The 20486-nt window shown below is 43.4% G+C and overlaps 1 protein-coding gene across 8 annotated transcripts in view; it reads right to left on the bottom strand.

Moving 5' to 3' along the window:
* The window catches only part of FAT3 (FAT atypical cadherin 3), a 974406-nt gene that overhangs the window by 868985 nt on the left and 84935 nt on the right, over positions 1 to 20486 (bottom strand). The window lies entirely within an intron of this gene.

The raw sequence follows: 20486 nt of genomic DNA, 5'->3' as shown, positions 1-20486 counted from the left end.
TCATGTTGCTTCTGCATAAATACCGTTATTTACGTACCTTCAATGAAAAAGATGAAGAAGAAGAGTTACTATACAAGAAGCATTACTCTACCAACATGTGAAATTTGAGTCACACATGTAAGTTAAAGTACTGTATATGTGAACCCTTACCTTGTAAAACAACCCATCCCGTTTAAAATAGAATTGAAAGACAAAAAATGTGTGCATATATATATATATATATATATATATATATATACACACACACACATACATACAATATCTCACAAAAGTGAGTACACCCCCCACATTTTTGTAAATATTTTATTATATCTTTTCATGTGACAACACTGAAGAAATTACACTTTGCTACAATGTAAAGTAGTGAGTGTACAGCTTGTATAACAATGTAAATTTGCTGTCCCCTCAAAATAACGCAACACATAGCCATTAATGTCTAAACCGCTGGCAACAAAAGTGAGTGCACCTCTAAGTGAAAATGTCCAAATGGGGCCCAAAGTGTCAATATTTTGTGTGCCCACCATTACTTTCCAGCACTGCCTTAACCCTCTTGGGCATGGAGTTCACCAGAGCTTCACAGGTTGTCACTGGAGTCCTCTTCCACTCCTCCATGACGACATCACGAAGCTGGTGGATGTTAGAGACCTTGTGCTCCTCCACCTTCCATTTGAGGATGCTCCACAGATGCTCAATAGGGTTTAGGTCTGGAGACATGCTTGACCAGTCCATTATCTTTCCCCGCAGCTTCTTTAGCAAGGCAGTGGTCATCTTGGAGGTGTGTTTGGGGTCGTTATGTTGGAATACTGCCCTGTGGCCCAGTCTCTGAAGGGAGGGGATCATGTTCTGCTTCAGTATGTCACAGTACATGTTGGCATTCATTGTTCCCTCAATGAACTGTAGCTCCCCAGTGCTGGCAGCATTCATGCAGCCCCAGAACATGACACTCCCACCACCATGCTTGACTGTAGACAAGACACACTTGTCTTTGTACTCCTCACCTGGTTGCTGCCACACACACTTGACACCATCTGAACCAAATAAGTTTATCCTGGTCTCATCAGACCACAGGACATGGTTCCAGTAATCCATGTCCTTAGTCTGCTTGTCTTCAGCAAACTGTTCGTGGGCTTTCTTTTGCATCATCTTTAGAAGAGGCTTCCTTCTGGGATGACAGCCATGCAGACCAATTTGATGCAGTGTGCGGCATATGGTCTGAGCACTGACAGGCTGACCCCCCACCCCTTCAACCTCAATGCTGGCAGCACTCATATGTCTATTTCCCAAAGACAACCTCTGGATATGATGCAGAGCATGTGCAGTCAACTTCTCGGTTGACCATGGCAAGGCCTGTTCTGAGTGGAACCTGTCCTGCTAAATTGCTGTATGGTCTTGGCCACCATGCTGCAGCTCAGTTTCAGGGTCTTGGCAATCTTCTTATAGCCTAGGCCATCTTTATGTAGAGCAACAATTTTTTTTTCAGATCCTCAGAGAGTTCTTTGCCATGACATTCCATGTTGAACTTCCAGTGACCAGTATGAGAGAGTGAGAGCGATAACACCAAATTTAACACACCTGCTTCCCATTCAGACCTGAGACCTTGTAACACTAACGAGTCACATGACACCGGGGAGGGAAAATGGCTAACTGGGCCCAGTTTGGACATTTTCACTTAGGGGTGTACTCACTTTTGTTGCCAGCGGTTTAAACATTAATGGCTGTGTGTTGCGTTATTTTGAGGGGACAGCAAATTTACACTGTTATACAAGCTGTACACTCACTACTTTATATTGTAGCAAAGTGTCATTTCTTCAGTGTTGTCACATGAAAAGATATAATAAAATATTTACAAAAATGTGAGGGGTGTACTCACTTTTGTGAGATACTGTGTATATATATATATATATATATATATATATTTTTTTTTTTTTTTTTTTTAACTGTGCATTTTGGTTTTCGGCAAAATGCATCCGGAATTTTCAGTTTCGGTCCAGAATTTTCATTTCGGTGCACCACTAGTTCTAATGCACTTGGACAGCTGTATGTTGTGGCAGTGAATCTTGGAGATGTCATTACACAGGCCCTGCAAGCTGTACGTCAATGTGCATGAAGCCCTACTCGCTTTTTAATCGTAGTTTATTCCATCTCATTCTCACTATTGTGCTTGAGCGCCACATTAACAGTCACAAATTGCAAAGCGTATTGTAAACCCAGAGCAATACAACACCTAATAGTAAAACACCAATTGACCCAAATTTCACCCCAGTACAAAACTGTATATTGTTTTCAAGCTATGTCTATTCTGGTTAAGTCACGTCCCTTTTGTCTCTAAAACCAAGTCCATCTTCTACGAAAATATGCAAATCTGGGCATGCAAAAGGACAACTGTTGGCAATGTGAAAAGAGAACCCAGTAACAAGTGGCACTTAGATATATATAATCAGTGCTCGCAGAAGAACATATTTGAGGGATTAAGCATGCTATTTTTTTTCTCCTGATTGGAAAGCCTTATTCAACTCATATATAGAAAAGCTAAATATACATAAACGTAAGAGACCCAGAGAAAAGCACAGCTGTGAAACACGCGGGAAATGTAAGACTCTAAAATTAGCCATTAATACCAAAACAAGAAAAATGGAACGGCAGAAAAGGCACACATTGCAAAGTCGATGTGAAGCTGTCCATAGATATTGAGGTGTCACTAAACGATATCCTTATTCTCAACAAATAATTCATACACATCCGCTACTTATCCTTTTTCTTACTTGATGGCCCTGAAAACTATTTTTTAATAAATGATTTCTTACTTTGTTTTTCTGCCTCATCATAACATTCTCTGTGAATTCTTCTTTCCCTCCTCACTTTCCTTTGTTTGGAATGAGCAGTGCATATTAGTTGCGGTCATGTACACTGCTCAATGCACTGGACAAATCTCATAGTCAATAGTCCCTCATAGTCCATCTCGAGAGTGAGGAAGAGAAGGTGGCCACGTTCCTACATACAGTGGGACCACGGAGAATGAACCAGGGATGTGTGGCGAGGTCAGTGGCTGGTGAGGCACTGGCTAGTATCAGAGCCAGATACACACAGGTTACATACGCCGCGATTGTTAGAGCGAGAGCAATAATTCTAGCACTAGACCTCCTCTGTAACTCTAAACATGTAATCTGTAGAAAAACTTAAAGCATCGCAAATGGAGATTTTTAAGTATTGCAGTTTGGTGCCATTCCACGAGTGCGCGCAATTTTCAACCATGACATGTTAGGTATCTATTTACGTGGCGTAACATCATCTTTCACATTATATATAAAAAAAAACAGGTTATCTTTAGAGATTTTTTTTTCTTATATTCATGAAACAGTTTTTTTCCAAAAAAAAAAAAAAAACACGTTTGAAAAATTGCTGTGCAAATATTGATAAAACAATATATATAATGTTTGGGGGTTCTGAGTAATTTTCTAGCAAAAAAATGATGATTATTAAATGTAGGAGAGAAGTGTCAGAATTGGCCTGAGTGGCAAGGAGTTAATTGCAATAAGTAATATACAAATAATTATTATATATTTTTTTTAAGGTAATTTACTATATTTTCAAAATCTGTACTCAAGCAGGTGGCTTAACGGACAAATTACTGAAGTTTGAAGTAATAACTTCAAACCAGTAATTTCACACTAAATAGATAAATAATAAACGATTATCTTATAACATATAGCATAGTAATGATTTATGATTTATAGCATAATAATTGATTTAGCTTGATTATAACAATACCTTTTCAACAGCAGCAGATTCTCATTCTCCCTCTTAACTGTGTGAGAAAAATATGGGATTGTGGGTAAATCCTCTACCCGTAAACACGTTATTAACTTCTAGTTAAAGTGGAGTTCCACACAAAAATGGAACTTCCGCTTTTCGGAATCCCCCCCCCCCCCGGTGTCACATTTGGCACCTTTCATGGGGGAGGGGGGGAGCAGATACCTGTCTAATACAGGTATTTTGCTCTCACTTCTGGGCATAAATACCCATGCCACCCGCGGGTATCTACACCGCAAGGCTTCACTTCCTGATTCCCTTACAGAAGGTAGCGGCAGCAGCACCCGAGAGCCAAGGGACAGATTTGCTTCGGGTGCAGACATCGCGGGTGCCCTGGACAGGTAAGTGTCCATATTTTAAAAGTCAGCACCTGCAGTATTTGTAGCTGCTGACTTAAAAAAAAAAAAAAATTGGCGGAACTCCACTTTAAGAGGGCTGGGCTGGAAGGGAGCATGTGTCTTTTAGACACATGCCCCCTCAGTGACACTGCAGTGAGAGGCGTGCCTCCACTGCAGCATTTTTTTTTGGACAGCTGGGGCTAATGGTACTTTACTATTGGTCCAAGACTCCAAGCTGTCCATTGAGCTCAGTGCCTCTGACAAGAAGTGAGGAGAGGCACTGTGAGCTCATCCTTTCAGTCTGCTGCAAACAGAGTGCGCCAGCTTGTATTTAAACTCTGTATGTAGCTTCTGACAGGCTGCGCAAGGAGCCCCGTATCTCTGGAACCATAGGTCGTAGGAGCCCCAACATAGGAGCCGAGCTATGACCCTCGAAGCGCGTTTTTTTTTTTTTTAATGTTCATGGCAGGTGAGGCTCTGAGTTTCATGAAGGTGAGATATAAATGCACAGCAGATGTCTGCAATTAGAGGGAGGTATGGGGGTTATACAAAGGAAGGGGTGGGGTGGGCAAGCGAGGGTGGAGAGGTGGAGGGTAAAGAATGAGCTAAGACTGAATCTAGGAACCGGGAAAGAGAAATAGAGGGAGAATCCCCTCATAGATTACCCAAATAAAATGACTACAAGAATTCTGGGCACAAAGTGGTGAGTCTATAAATTAGTAGAGTCACAAAAGTTATAGGACTTGCTTGGAATTAGAAGAAGAGTGAGCAACAAGATCCTTAAAGTGTTGGGAGTCCTATAGACAATCTATGCCTACCACATATTTTGAAATGCATCTATGGAATCCCTGCTTACAAGACGTTCCATATGCATTATATCATCCAGGATGTCTAGCCATACTAACAGTGAAAGGATGTTCTAAGACTTCCAGTGTCTCATCCTCAGAAATAGCTTGCGGGATTGTCCTTAAGGGAGCTAGTTTCAGAGACTTAACAAGAATATCCAGCTAGATGGAATTGCATAATCCAATAATCCTGCAGCAGAGCGTGGTGATGGGTTGACATTCCCACCAGACGTGTACATCCTGTAAGACACTTAAGATTGATGGTAACACCAGCAAACTTTGGAGTGTAAGTGATAGATTTTGTACAATGTTTTTACATGCTCTAAGAGAGTCAAAGTATTGAGGAGCATTAAAGGGGTTATCCCAAGCAGGGATGAGCTGAGCTGCTTCGGTCTGAGCATTGTTTGGCAAACTTGAAGGAATTTTGGATGTTGAACCCGAACCTCATTGAAATCAATGGGAAGCAAATCTGTCAAAATTAAAAATGCCCATTCTGGGCTAATAGGCAAGGGAGTGTTCACTCTGGGGGGGTAGGGGGGGCACTGCCTTGGGGAATAATATAATTAGGCTTACCTGTAGGTAAAATTAATATCTCTTAAACCTACACGGTTTAGGAGATATTCACCCTGCATGCAGCTGCTGACGTCAGCGGTGGATGCACAGTGAAGGTCTGGCGAAGGTCCAGCGTATCGTGCCGGAACTTGCCGGAACTGAGGACTCCCACGCGCATGAGTGACATCATTGCGGCTTCCGGCCACTCACAGTGCTGGAGCCGCGAACCCGGAAGAAAGGTTGAGGGGAAAATATCAGCTCCCTCGACGCTGACCGGAATGTGATGCGGGGACCTCGTTCTAAGGTAAGTATTTCATAATGAGCTAATATGTGGTGCATACTAGCTCATTATGCCTTTGCATTACAGTTTTTTTTTTCCGTTTGCGGATATACAACCATTTTAAGCGCAAAATCTCGTACCTGTACGTGATCATCTTCTTCGGCTCTGGGGCACGCCCACGCGCAGCTGGAGCCACGCTTCCACTGTGATTGGACACAGAGGAAGCCAATCACCAGGTCCAGAGGACGTGATGCCTGCCAGGAACCCGGCGATCGTTCGTAGAGAGGGGGAATGGCGGTCTGCCTATGTAAACAAGGCAGACCGCCGTTCTGCCAGAGAGGAAAATTAAGATCTTGTGTTTCTGCTAAGCATAAATAAAGGTCTCTATTTCCCTTTAGTGAAAGCACATCTCCGACAGTTAGAATGCACTCCCAGGGAACGCTGGACCTCAGGTAAGTATTAAGGGGGGCTGAGGGGGGCTGCTGCACACAGAAGGCTTTTTATCTTAACCCCTTTGCGTCGACCGTACGAAAATTAGTGTTTATTGCTTGAAGGGGTTAAACTTGGGTGATGCCTGCAGCTGCTTGAAGGGTCACCAGCCGGTGTGTCCGCCACCTGAGACACAAAGAAAGCCAAATTTGGCTTTGATCGGGTCTCCGATGTAAAATCCCGGAAGCGACGTCACAACGTCACTTCAAGTTTACTCGGCTGCCAATGGCGCAGATTTAAGAAAAAATGACAGTATTCAGAATCGCAGATTTTGGCGATCTCAATACTATTAAGTGCAGAGGAGGGATTTGGGGTCTTTTAGACCCCCGATCCCTCCATAAAGAATACCTGTCACTGCCTATTACTGTCACAAGGGATGTTTACGTTCCTTGTGAAAGCAATAAAAGTGATCAGATTTATTTTATTTTTTAAAGGGACAATGTAAAAAAAAAAAAAAAAGATTTATTTTTAATTTTTTTTAAAGCGCCCCTGTCCCCGCGAGCTCGCGCAGCAAAGAAAACGCATACGTAAGTAAACGGTGTTCAAATCACACATGTAAGGTATTGCCATGATCATCAGAGTTAGAGCAATAATTCTAGCAAAAGACCTCCTCTGTAACTCTTACCTGGTAACTGTTCATTTTTTTTTAAAGCGTCACCTATGGAGATTTTTAGGTACCGTAGTTTGTCGCCATTCCACGAGATGTTAGGAATCTATTAACTTGCGTAGCATCATCTTTCACATTATACAAAAAATTGGGCTAACTTTCCTGTGCCATAAAATATTGCAAAAATCACCATTTTATTCTCTAGGGTCTCGGCTAAAAAATATATATCTAATGTTTGGGGGTTCTAAGTAATTGTCTAGCAAAAAATACGGATTTTAATTTGTAAGCAACAAATGTCAGAAATAGGCTTAGGCATGAAAGGGTTAATGCGTAGAATGTATTAAGATTAAAAAAAAACTGTTGCCTTCTCAATCACTTATATGATGCTTACATACCTCCCAACATTTTGAGATTAGAATGAGGGACATGTTACTAATAAATGTATGTAGGAATAGGACACGCCCCCTGTCACACCCCCTTAGAAGGAGAATTAACAAAAAAAAAAGGTTAATTAAATCCACAAGGACTTTTTTTTACCACTACTATTCCTTTATATTGGCTTTTAACCGCTTCAGCCCCGGAAGATTTTACCCCCTTCCTGACCAGAGCACTTTTTTGCGACTCGGCACTTTGTCGCTTTAACTGACAATTGTGCGGTTGTGTGACGTTGCACCCACACAAAATTGACATCCTTTTTTTTCCCCACAAATATAGCTTTCCTTTGGTGGTATTTAATCACCTCTGTGGTTTTTATTTTTTGCTCTATAAACAAAAAAAAAAGAGCGTCAATTTTGAAAAAAAAAGCATTTTTTTTACTTTTTGCTATAATAAATATCTCCTAAAAATGTATAAAAAAAACTACTTTTTTTCCTCAGTTTAGGCCGATATGTATTCTTCTACATATTTTTGGTTAAAAAAAAAAAAAAAAAAAAAAATCGCAATAAGCGTATATTGATTGGTTTGCGCAAAAGTTATAGCATCTACAAAATAGGGGAAAGATTTATGGCATTTTTATCAATATTTTTTTTAGTAGTAATGGCGGCGATCTGCGATTTTTATCGGGACTGCGACATTATGGCGGACACGTCGGACAATTTTGACACATTTTTGGGACCATTGGCATTTATACAGCGATCAGTTCTATAAAAATTCATTGATTATTGTAAAAATATCACTGGCAGGGAAGGGGTTAACCACTAGGGGACGATCAAGGGGTGTTCCCTAGTGTGTGTTCTAACTGAAGGGGGGAGTGGACTGTCTAGGGGAAGAGATAGATCGCTGTTCATACTCTGTTTGAACAAACGATCTGTCACTTCTCCCCTCAGAGAACCAGAAACTGTGTGTTTACACACACAGATCCCGGTTCTCCGTGTGCCCCGAGCGATCGCGGGAGCCCGGTGGCGATCGCGACCGCCAGGCACTCACATCGGCTCGGTGTGGACAAAAAGGGAACCGACGTGACATGATGGCGATTCGTGCAGCCGAGCCATGTTGCCGCAGTACAACTGCGGCGGCTAGTCGGCAAGCGGTTAAAATGTACAAATGCAGCGATTTAGCATTTGGATGAAAGGTTTAGCACTGGGAAACACTTTTTGAAAGATAAAAAGTGCATTTTATATACAACTATATGGATCAAAATGAGGGACAAATGAGGAGGAATGAGGGACAGAGGGACATTGCTCCAAATCAGGGACAGTCCCTCGAAATCAGGGACAGTTGGGAGCTATGTGCTTAGCTCCTGCTGAACAGGAGGCTGGACGGGCAAAGCTCGGGCATGCAGACCAAACTATGAGCTCATTCCTAATCCCAGGTAACAAAAACTTAATTAAAAAATAATATCTGCAGCCCTTCCTAGCTATCGTAATATCACATGTACTGGTGTAAGGTTGGAGCACCATCAAACCAAACATTAACAAGTTCAAAAATGTTTTTAAGGGTCGACCTGAGACTCTCCAAGCTCACAGAATGGAAATTCCAGACTTCACCCTGAAGCAGCCATATTAACTGACTTTTTTCCCTGGGGTGCCTCTTTAAAAAAAATAGTTGCCGTGATTCCATCTACATTCTTATAAAGCTCCTGCACAAGGTAATAACCATAATGCCAAAATTGCTGTAATTGTACAAAAATAATTACAACTGCCCCCACACACACAGCTTCTACAGAGTTCAATAATGGCACAATTAAGCACATGTGGCTGAGCATTACAAGCACGGTATGCAGATTCCTCAACCGCAGCCTCCTCCGTGTCATACATATTCATGTATGCATGCTGTCATTTATAAGGCAAAGTGACATGAAGTATCGCTCCATTTAAAAGATAAAACTTTGACTACATTCTTTCCTTATAGGTCGTGACACGCGGTACAGCGCAATGTGCCTGCGAGACATGTCACTTTGTTAAATCGCTTATTACGGTAACCAGTAACCCATCAAACTACTTGGCTCCTGCGTTGAGAAATGGCACATCTTTAACTAAAGCCGGTGTCTACATTTTATTTAGTAATGGGATATCCAATCTGAATTAGGATTTTTTTTTTTTTTTTTTTAAACCACTTGACCTCTGAAAGATTTACCCCCCTTCCTGACCAGGTCTTTTTTTTTGTGATACTGCACTGCGTTACTTTAACTGACAATTGCGCGGCCGTGTGACGCTGTACCCAAATACAGTTTTTGTCCTTTTTTCCCACAAATAGAGCTTTCTTTTGGTGGTATTTGATCACCTCTGCATTTTTAATTTTTTGCGCTATAAACCAAAAACGACTGACAATTTTGAAAAAAAAAGAAAAACAATATTTCTTCATAAATTTAGGCCAATATGTATTCTGCTACATATTTTCGGTAAAAAAAAAATCCCAATAAGCGTATATAGATTGGCTTGCGCAAAATTTATGGCGTCTACAAACTATGGGATATACAGTGGGGCAAAAAAGTATTTAGTCAGCCACCAATTGTGCAAGTTCTCCCACTTAAAAAGATGAGAGGCCTGTAATTGTCATCATAGGTATAACTCAACTATGAGAGACAAAATGTGGAAAATGTGGAGCACAATTTGGAGGTAGAGCACTATGTAGCTAATTTGCATATCTAAATCATTTTGACATTGTTTTACATACATAGTACATTTTTATTTGGTAAGCTGCTTTAATACTCTGCTTAGAATTTAGAGTTCTAGTTTTTCACCATAGATAGACAAAATAGAGAAAATGTGCTATTTTTTTATTTGTAAATGTCTTTATTTAGTAATGTAATTGTATTGACATTTACAGTATTAATCAGAGGCACACTGCTATCCTCAGGCTGCAGAGGCATCTACAGATGGAAGGTTTACTGAACCTGCCTCTCTGTGAATACCATGAATGGCTGATGGTGATCACATGATCAGGAGCCATGCTGATTACTTCCCATTCATTAGTGGAGACCCAGAGCTGTCAATGACTGTTAGCTAGAAACAATCAGTGCTGCACTCTCCTATCTGCCAACATTGGGCTTAGATTATCTATCCCTTTGTAGAGGACATCACTGAATCAAATAAAAAAATTATCCCTTGCAGTGGAACAGTGCCCGCATTGCAAGGCTTAATTGCTTGTATATGCCTAGGGTAAAAAATAAATAAATACTTTTCTCAGCTCCATCCTGCTAGACAGTTCCCCACAGTGTCTGCATCCCCATGCTTAAGCGGTCTACGGTCCTGATGTCATCAAGACTAGAACATGGTCTAAAGCCCTGCACCGGACATGAGGATGTTGAGGGACAGTCCATTTCTGGAGCGCGGGGGAGTGCCGCCTGCTAGGGGAGCGGAGGAACAGGTATGTAAAACTGTTTCTCCTCCCCCCTAGAAAAAAAACAAGCAGTTAACCCTTGCAGTACGGGCACAGCCCCACCGCTATTGACCATTGTTTTATTTGCCCAGAGTTGGGATTTATTCTACAAATTGCAGATAGTACGGGAATAAAAGTATAATGTTGGGTGGCAGACTGGGCTTCAGTTATTGTCACTGCCATTGTCTTTGTCCACGCATTTTAACGATTGCCTGTTTGTAATAAAAAGGCGGTATTATAAGAGTTGCCCATTTGTAGCCCCTGTATTGCTGGATTCCCATTTTCTTCTCTGTAGCCCTTGCAACAAAATCTGGTTAGGATTACAAATAGAGATTAACCAGTTGCTGACTGCTCTATAGCAGTTTTACTGCTACATGGCGGCTGCGCTGAGCAGGATCACGTATATATATATACACGGGTATCGGGCATGAGTGCTGATTAGCGGGTCCCGGGGACTCGATGTCCACCAGCACCCACTGATCATTTGGTACACAGGCAAAACTGCGATCTATGAAAACAAGGCAGATCGCCGTTCTGTCACTACAGAAGACATGGATCCTGTGTTCCTGCCAAGCAGGGACATGGATCAATGCCATCCCCTATTAAAAGCACCTCCCACACTGCAGTAAAACACCAGCTAGGCAGACAGTTAACCCTTTGATCGCCCCTGTTAACCCCTTCCCAGCCAGTGTCATTAGTACAGTGACAGTGCATATTTTTTTAGCACTGATCACTGTATTAGTGTCACTGGTCCCCAAAAAAGTGTCAGACATGCCAGTTAATGTCTGATTTGTCCGCCACAATATTGCAGTCCCGCGATCCCCACCATTACTAGTACAAAAAAAAATAAAATAAAAATTATAAAAATTTGATAAATACAGTTGGGCAAAAAAGTATTTAGTCAGCCACCAATTGTGCAAGTTCTCCCACTTAAAAACATGAGAGAGGCCTGTATTTGTCATCATAGGTATACCTCAACTATGAGAGACAAAATGTGGAAACAAATCCAGACATTGTCTAATTTTTGAAAGAATTTATTTGCAAATTATGGTGGAAAATAAGTATTTGTCACCTACAAACAAGCAAGATTTCTGGCTCTCACAGACCTGTATCTTCTTCTTTAAGGAGGGTCCTCTGTCCTCCACTCATTACCTGTATTAATGGCACCTTTTTGAACTTGTTATCAGTATAAAAGACACCTGTCCACAACCTCAAACAGTCACACTCCAAACTCCACTATGGTGAAGACCAAAAAGCTGTCGAAGGACACCAGAAACAAAATTGTAGAGCTGCACCAGGCTGGGAAGACTGAATCTGCAATAGGCAAGCAGCTTGGTGTGAAGAAATCAACTGTGGGAGCAATAATTAGAAAATGGAAGGCATACAAGACCACTGATAATATCCCTCGATCTGGGGCTCAACGCAAGATCTCACCCCGTGGGGTCAAAATGATCACAAGAATGGTGAGCAAAAATCCCAGAACCACACGGGGGGACCTAGTGAATGACCTGCAGAGAGCTGGGAACAACGTTACAAAGGCTACCATCAGTAACACACTACGCCGCCAGGGACTCAGATCCTGCAGTGCCAGACGTGTCCCCCTGCTTAAGCCAGTACATGTCCAGGCCCATCTGAGGTTTACTAGAGAGCATTTGGATGATCCAGAAGAGGATTGGGAGAATGTCATATGGTCAGATGAAACCAAAGTAGAACTGTTTGGTAGAAACACAACTCGTCATGTTTGAAGGAGAGAAAATGCTGAGTTGCAACCAAAGAACACCATACCCACTGTGAAGCATGGGGGTGGCAACATCATGCTTTGGGGCTGTTTCTCTGCAAAGGGAACAGGACGACTGATCCGTGTACATGAAAGAATGAATAGGGCCATGTATCGTGAGAGTTTGAGTGCAAACCTCCTCCCATCAGCAAGGGCATTGAAGATGAAACGTGGCTGGGTCTTTCAGCATGACAATGATCCCAAACACACCGCCCGGGAAACGAAGGAGTGGCTTCGTAAGAAGCATTTCAAGGTTCTGGAGTGGCCTAGCCAGTCTCCAGATCTCAACCCCATAGAAAACCTTTGGAGGGAGTTGAAAGTCCGTGTTGCCCAGCGACAGCCCAAAAACATCACTGCTCTAGAGGAAATCTGCATGGAGGAATGGGCCAACATACCAGCATCAGTGTGTGACAACCTTATGAAGACTTAAAGAAAACGTTTGATCTCTGTCATTGCCAACAAAGGATTTATAACAAAGTATTGAGATGAACTTTTGATATTGACCAAATACAAAATACTTATTTTCCACCATAATTTTCAAATAAATTCTTTCAAAAATCAGACAATGTGATTGTCTGGATTTGTTTCCACATTTTGTGTCTCATAGTTGAGGTATACCTATGATGACAGCTACAGGCCTCTCTCATCTTTTTAAGTGGGAGAACTTGCACAATTGGTGGCTGACTAAATACTTTTTTTTGTCAACCTTCCATGTGCTTATAGGCCTGGAGACCCAAATTTTGGAAAGATCCCACACGCAGTCAGGGAAATTGTATAATATCTTGTATATTGTAATAAGGTTAGCAGAGGTGTTACCAGATAGTAACTGTAGCCACTGTTATTCAAGTAACAAACTGTAAGATTTTCACACAGTTACAAGATACACTTGGTAAGGCACAGCATTGCAGTAGTCTATTACTCGGCAATGGCACAGTTTTTTAGCAGTATGTTTCTCGGCAATGGCACAGTATTTCAGCAGAGTATTACTCAACAATGGCAGTTTTTTAGCAGTATATTACTCAGCAATGGCACAGTTTCAGCAGTACATTACTTGGCAAAAGCACTGTAGCGCACCCCTTAGGGAGCCGCAAGTATACTGGGATCCCCCACCCTGTACAGCCAGGCACACCGAATCTTCACAGTTACTCAGAGTCAGAAAACAGTCCGTGACTTTGTTTTTTTATTGAGGGATATAATTCGGATAGGAATCTTAGGTTATGGGATGCCCATTTGACTTCAGAACAAACTTCAGGGAAACCTCCCCCCTATACAGTCCCTGTAAACAGCTCCCCTTCTTCCTCCAGCACACACTCGCTTGCAGAACCCAGCTATGCCACCCTATTGCAATTTTGTAGTAAAGGCCCATTACAGGCAGGGACTCGCATCCCCTATACTTGAAGAACAGATAGGGTGACGCAGCTCACACTTTCCCGGCACTTCCTCTCTGTCGTCATTGATCCCAGCACCACCTCTTCAGGCACTGCCAACCCGCCTGGCTGCAGTTGCCCCTTTCACTAGCCCCTCTGGCTAACTTCTCTCCACAGTCCTCCAGACTGACACTCACCACTCCACACGGCTGACACCTCAGGAGCTTTCCTGGACATGCTGACCTGCTCCTGCTGTCCTCTCACTTGCTCCCATGCCTCCAGGAAGGGTGTTGTAGGGGGAATCTTCCAGCACCCGAGCCCAGAGGTCATCCCCACAGACCAGGGGGCATCCTTAAGGGCTACCAACAGTCTCCTCAGCGCTCCATCTCCATCTTCCACCTGCCCCTGCTGGCATGGCTCATGCCTATTTATGAGGAGGCCTGCTTCCTGCCAGCCCTTTACTGGGGATTGGCTGAGGTCCTCATAAATTTTCTTAACAGCACCTCCTAGCTTCCACCCACTATTCTCCAATGTTCCAAAGAACAGGGGGAGGCACCAGAAGAGCTGTCAGGATGAGTCATCCAGCTCCTGAGTCACTAATCCCTGACCCAGATTCACAACCCAGGCCTGTCTCTCAGCCAAGCCAATTTACCTACACTAACAACTAGCACACTAGCCAGAGGGTGCTAAAGCACAGTACGGCAGCTGGTGGAGTCCAACAAAATTTAATTGGAAGATTACAGTCATGTGAATGGCTCTCACCAATCACAGGGCTCTCTGCCATACTTAAAGGGGTTGAAAACCCTCAAGGTTTTTCACCTTAATGCATTAAGGTGAAAAACCTTCTGTTATGCAGCAGCCCCCCAGAGCCCCTCTTTTACTTACCTGAACCTGGTCTTTCCAGCGACAGAGACGAGCATACCCGCTCCAGCCGGTGCCTCGGGTCCTGAGTGGATAGATTGATAGCAGCACAGCCGTTGACTCCAGCTGCTGTCAATCAAATCCAACAACGCGGGAGCTGGGGGCAGGGCCGAGTCCTGCTGTCTGTGTCAATGAACACAGCAAACAGGACACGGGAGCGCTCCCACATGAGTGCCCCGGGGTAGAGCGGTTCTCCAAGGAGGACGAGCCAGGAGCACCACTGAGGGACCCCAGAAGAGGAGGGTCGGGGCCACTCTGTGCAAAAAACTGCCCAGAGGAAGTAAGTATATGTTTGTTTTTTTGTTTTGTTTTTTTTAAACAAACCTTTACATATCCTTTAAGCACAGAACTCCAAAGGTCAATACAGGTTCTGCACCACCTCCCACATTTTATGAATGGGCACTGGCAGTAAATGTGTGCTGCTGTGTACATAACCAAATAATGCAAAGTAGATACCTTCTAACCTAATGGATCTCTAAATGTAAGTTAGTTAAAGAGAAGTTCCACCCGAGGTCCAGTCAAAAAAAAAATTAAAAGTCAGCAGCTACAAATACTGCAGCTGCTGACTTTTAATTGGACACTTACCTGTCCCTGGGTCCAGCGATGCGGGGGATCGAAGCCCCACTCGTCTCTCCCTCCTTTCAGCGGCGCCGGCATTGCTACTGTGGGCGCCGGGCTGTGGCTTCACAGCCTGGCACCCACTGCGCATGCGCGAGCGGTGCCGCACGCCGTGATTGGCCGCTCAGTCACCTGGGACCTGTAATGGGTCCCAGATGATTGACAGGAAGGAGGGAGAAGAGCTGAGCCCTTCCTGTGCCGAGTGGGAAGTGATGTCACCAGCCCAGGCACTGGAAGAGGCAGACTACGAGGGACCCCCTAGCAACAGGCATTTAGAGGTAAGTAAAAAAAAAAAAAATATCCAAATGTTTTTTTGTATTTTTTTTTAGGATTTTTCATGTAGTTTTTTTTTTTTTTTTGGGTGGAACCCCACTTTAAGGTTTACATCTACAGAATTTTTGTAAGATAACTATTTAAAAAAAACAATTGCAGTCTTCTATGCTGTCACATTGTTAATGGATGTACAGTATGTTGGCGGAGTTTTGGCTTGCACAACTGGAGCACATTGCACCTTGCACTATACTCTGCTGGATGGGACCATATGCTATTATTCGTAGTACCTCAACAGCTGGATTTAATGGGCTGCCCGCGCCTGCTATGTAGTCTAATTTCTCAGATGTCCCCATTTTTCCCTGATCAGGCTAATAGATGTAATTTCCTCCGTGGAGTCTTGTGAAGGTTCAGGGCTGCAGTTTGTAGCTGACGATTTTCTGGCCCCGTTCCAGCATCTTTTTAATGTTTGCAGTGAAAAGCAGATGTGATGTTTGATAGCGGAAACCAGAGAAATGGTCCATACTGTCACTAGGATACTTGATCTCTCTGAATTGTATCTCTCACACATCCAGGGAAGACTTTGCTAGTTGAATGCATGGAAACCTCCCTCATCAATTCCCAACCCCTTTCAAAGCTGGCCATACACTAGTAGATTTTCGAACAAACACTCGTACAAAGATTGGTACGAATATTTTTAGTACATTAGATGACTTGGCAAATGTCGTTTGAAAGTCTTTCTAAAGTATTTGAAAAGTAAACACTTTTTTTTTCCTTTTAACCCTTTTTCGTTGCCAGTGCCGTTTTTTGCATTTTTTTTGCGTACACGTTCAAAAAATCTTTTTACGCCTGAAGATAAGTTAAAACTCCCAAACATTATAGAGTTTCTGAAGTCATGCACCGTGGAGAATAAAATAGTGGTAGTTCTAGTTTTTTATGCCACACAATATTTGCACAACAGTTTACCAAATGCAAATTTTCAGCAACAACCCCCACTAAAGTTCATTTTAGGACACACAAATACAAAATATTTGAGAACATAACACTGACAAGAAGATCTGGAACACAGACATCCCACCAGGTCATCCGGGTTTTTCGTGTTGAATGGCGACATGAGGATAACCTAAGGGAGCCTGGAGATTTACCCCCCATAGGAACACCGGGAGCGTCAGCAAGCTAAAAGGCCTTGGCTAGGCTAAAGCCACTTGCCCTTTTATGCTTTCCATCTGGTAAGCAGGCTCTACTACTAGGGTGGATTGTCACTACTGCTTAGAAGTGCACGGTGGTGGTGTTTTCACTTTGAAATAAGGACTTGGAGAAATCCCCTTGATGTCATTTATATGAACTTTTAATAATTTTAGCGCAGCTTTTTACAGGACTCTAGATTTTGGTGTGATCGCACTATATGCTGCTGCTTATATGTTTTTGTGTTAGCGCGGTTCTTCCTATTTTACATAACACTGACAAGGTGTTCCTGAAATGACAAGTTGGGTGTCATATAGAGCAGCGGTCCCCAACCTTTTTGGCACCAGGGACCAGTTTCAAGGCAGCCAATTTTCCCAGGCTACTCTTCTGTTATGACACTGGCAAGATTTAGAGCAGGACATCGGTTCCTAAGTGCTCTCCTTTGAGCTGCTGCAGTTCAAAAGGAGATAGCTCAATGATATGAATGATGTGAATGCTGTGCATTCTTTCTCTCGGCACAGAGTGCAAGGGCAGGGGGAACTATGGAAAGACACTGGGTTAGCTCAACTGCACTGTCAAAGGGAAGCCGGGCAGTAGACAGTGGTCAGAGACTTAAAAAAAGCCCTGCACTTCCCAATTCTAATGTCAGCCTCACCTGCAGTACACAGGACTTGTACCTAAGCAGGACAAAGGCAGTGATCAGTCTGTGTTGTCCTCTCCCGGCTCCACCGCCCACCCGATGACGTCATCCTGTCACCAGGGCAGGGGGCAGGAGGAGCTCTCCATTCTGATCTGCAGCTCCTCCCGCCCCCTGCCCTGCTGATAGGATGACATTGTCGGGTGGAGTAGCCGAGAAAGGACACGGCATGGCGCACAGCAGGAGATGAGTGGGGATCGCGGTCTGTGATAGCTTTGCGTGGACGACGCTCATCTCCTGCTGTGCGGCCCGGTTAGCAACAGGCCACAGACCTGCATCAGGCTGCGGCCTGGGGGTTAGGGACCCCTGATAAACATACAGTATCTCACAAAAGTAAGTACACCCCTCACATTTTTGTAAATATTTTATTCTATCTTTTCATGTGACAACACTGAAGAAATGACACTTTGCTACAATGTAAAGTAGTGAGTGTACAGCTTGTATAACAGTGTAAATTTGCTGTCCCCTCAAAATAACTCAACACACAGCCATTAAGGTCTAAACCACTGGCAACAAAAAGTGAGTATACCTCTAAGTGAAAATGTCCAAATTGGGCCCAATTAGCCATTTTCCCTCCCCAGTGTCATGTGACTCGTTAGTGTTACAAGGTCTCAGGTGTGAATGGGGAGCAGGTGTGTTAAATTTGACGTTATCGCTCTCTCACTCTCTCATACTGGTCACTGGAAGTTCAACATGGCACCTCATGGCAAAGAACCCTCTGAGGATCTGAAAAAAAAAATTGTTTCTATACATCAAGATGACCTCGGCTATAAGAATGTTGCCAAGACCCTGAAACTGAGCTTCAGCATGGTGGCCAAGACCATACAGCGTTTTAACAGGACAGGTTCCACTCAGAACAGGCCTTGCCATGGTCGACCAAAGAAGTTGAGTGCACGTGATCAGCATCATATCCAGAAGTTGTATTTGGGAAATAAACATATGAGTGCTGCCAGCATTGCTGCAGAGGTTGAAGGGGTGGGGGGTCAGCCTTTCAGTGCTCAGACCATACACCACACACTGCAATGCTGTCGTCCCAGAAGGAAGCCTCTTCTAAGGATGTTGCACAAGAAAGCCCACAAACTGTTTACTAAAGACTAGCAGACTAAGGAAATGGATTACTGGAGCCATGTCCTGTAATCTGAGGAGACCAAGATAAACTTATTTGGGCCAAATGGTGTCAAGCGTGTGTGGCGGCAACCAGGTGAGGAGTACAAAGACAAGTGTGTCATGCCTACAGTCAAGCACGGTGGTGGGAGTGTCATGGTCTGGGGCTGCATGAGTGCTGCCGTCACTGGGGAGCTACAGTTCATTGAGGGAACCATGAATGCCAACATGTACTGTGACATACTGAAGCAGAGCATGATCCCCTCCCTTCAAAGACTGGGCCGCAGGGCAGTATTTCAACACGATAACGACCCCAAACACACCTCCAAGATGACCACTGCCTTGCTAAAGAAGCTGGGGGTAAAGGTAATGGACTGGCCAAGCATGTCTCCAGACCTAAACCCTATTGAGCATCCTCAAACAGAAGGTGGAGGAGCGCAAGGTCTCTCATCCACCAACTCTGTGATGTCATCATGGAGGAGTGGAAGAGGACTCCAGTGGCAACCTGTGAAGCTCTGTTGAACTCCATGCCCAAGAGGGTTAAGGCAGTGCTGCAAAATAATGGTGGGCACATAAAATAGACACTTTCAGCCCAATTAGGACATTTTCACTTAGGGGTGTACTCACTTTTGTTGCCAGCGGTTTAGACATTAATGGCTGTGTGTTGCATTATTTTGAGGGGACAGCAAATTTACACTGTTATACAAGCTGTACACTCACTACTTTACATTGTAGCAAAGTGTCATTTCTTCAGTGTTGTCACATGAAAAGATATAATAAAATATTTTCAAAAATGTGAGGGGTGTACTCACTTTTGTGAGATACTGTATGCATGATATGATAAGACCTCCAAGGGCTGACCGGCAGTGATATTAGAAGCCCAGAGGACCGTGTATCCACTAAAACAGTCTTTGTTTATTCCACACGTGGTTAAAAAAACAATTGAGATGAACAGTGGTTACCAATTGATGACCAACCCCATACCACAGGCATGCAGGATATGCTGGGGAACTGGGTTACCGATAAGGACCGTGGGCTCCGTGTTGGAACATTCTCACCCGCCGGAGCAAGGAGGCGGGCGGATCTACGTCAACGGAAGTAGATGTCACCTGAAGTGACCTGGCCGGAACCAAGAAGTCTGTGGTGGTGGTGGACACTCAGACTGGGACACACCAAGGAATCATGTCGGTTACCAGGATAACATTTTTTGGGGTACTCCCTTTGTCAAATCCTGGTAGGCAACCAGCAAGCCAATGTTTATATCTGTGCACTGACACCCATCAATTAGCAGTTAACCCGGCATATACCACAGCCCAAAGATGATCTGGTCAACTATTGATGGGGAATGCAACATGAACACTGAATGTCCTTTAAAAAATATATACAGTAGATTAAAATTGGCATAAAAAAAAATGTGCGCCGCCTTTGCGGCTGTACTCTAACATACATGTAAATAATGTTTATACCGAATAACACACATTAATATTGAATGAATATAAAAACATCATAGAAAAAGAGGGGGAAAAAAATGGAACTAGAATGAAAATAAATGTATACATTTATATAAAAGATAATGAGGTAACGTGTATATGTGACACCCACATGTCATTTCAGGAGCACCTTGTCAGTGTTATGTTCCCATGTGTTTCTCGCCACTACCCCAGTGGTCACTCTGAGGCAGCCCTTCTAAAAGACTATTGATATCTGAATCAATCATGGTAGTGGACTTTTCATAAAGGTGGTGTTATGCCCCGTACACACGATCAGACTTTCGGACAACAAAACTGTGGAATTTTGTTCGAAGGAT

This window comes from Aquarana catesbeiana, linkage group LG02 (genome assembly GCF_042186555.1).
Source record: "Aquarana catesbeiana isolate 2022-GZ linkage group LG02, ASM4218655v1, whole genome shotgun sequence".
Classification (NCBI taxonomy): Eukaryota; Metazoa; Chordata; class Amphibia; order Anura; family Ranidae; genus Aquarana; species Aquarana catesbeiana.
The sequence above is the reverse complement of the archived record's forward strand: the minus strand, read 5'-3'. Positions and strand labels throughout refer to the sequence as shown.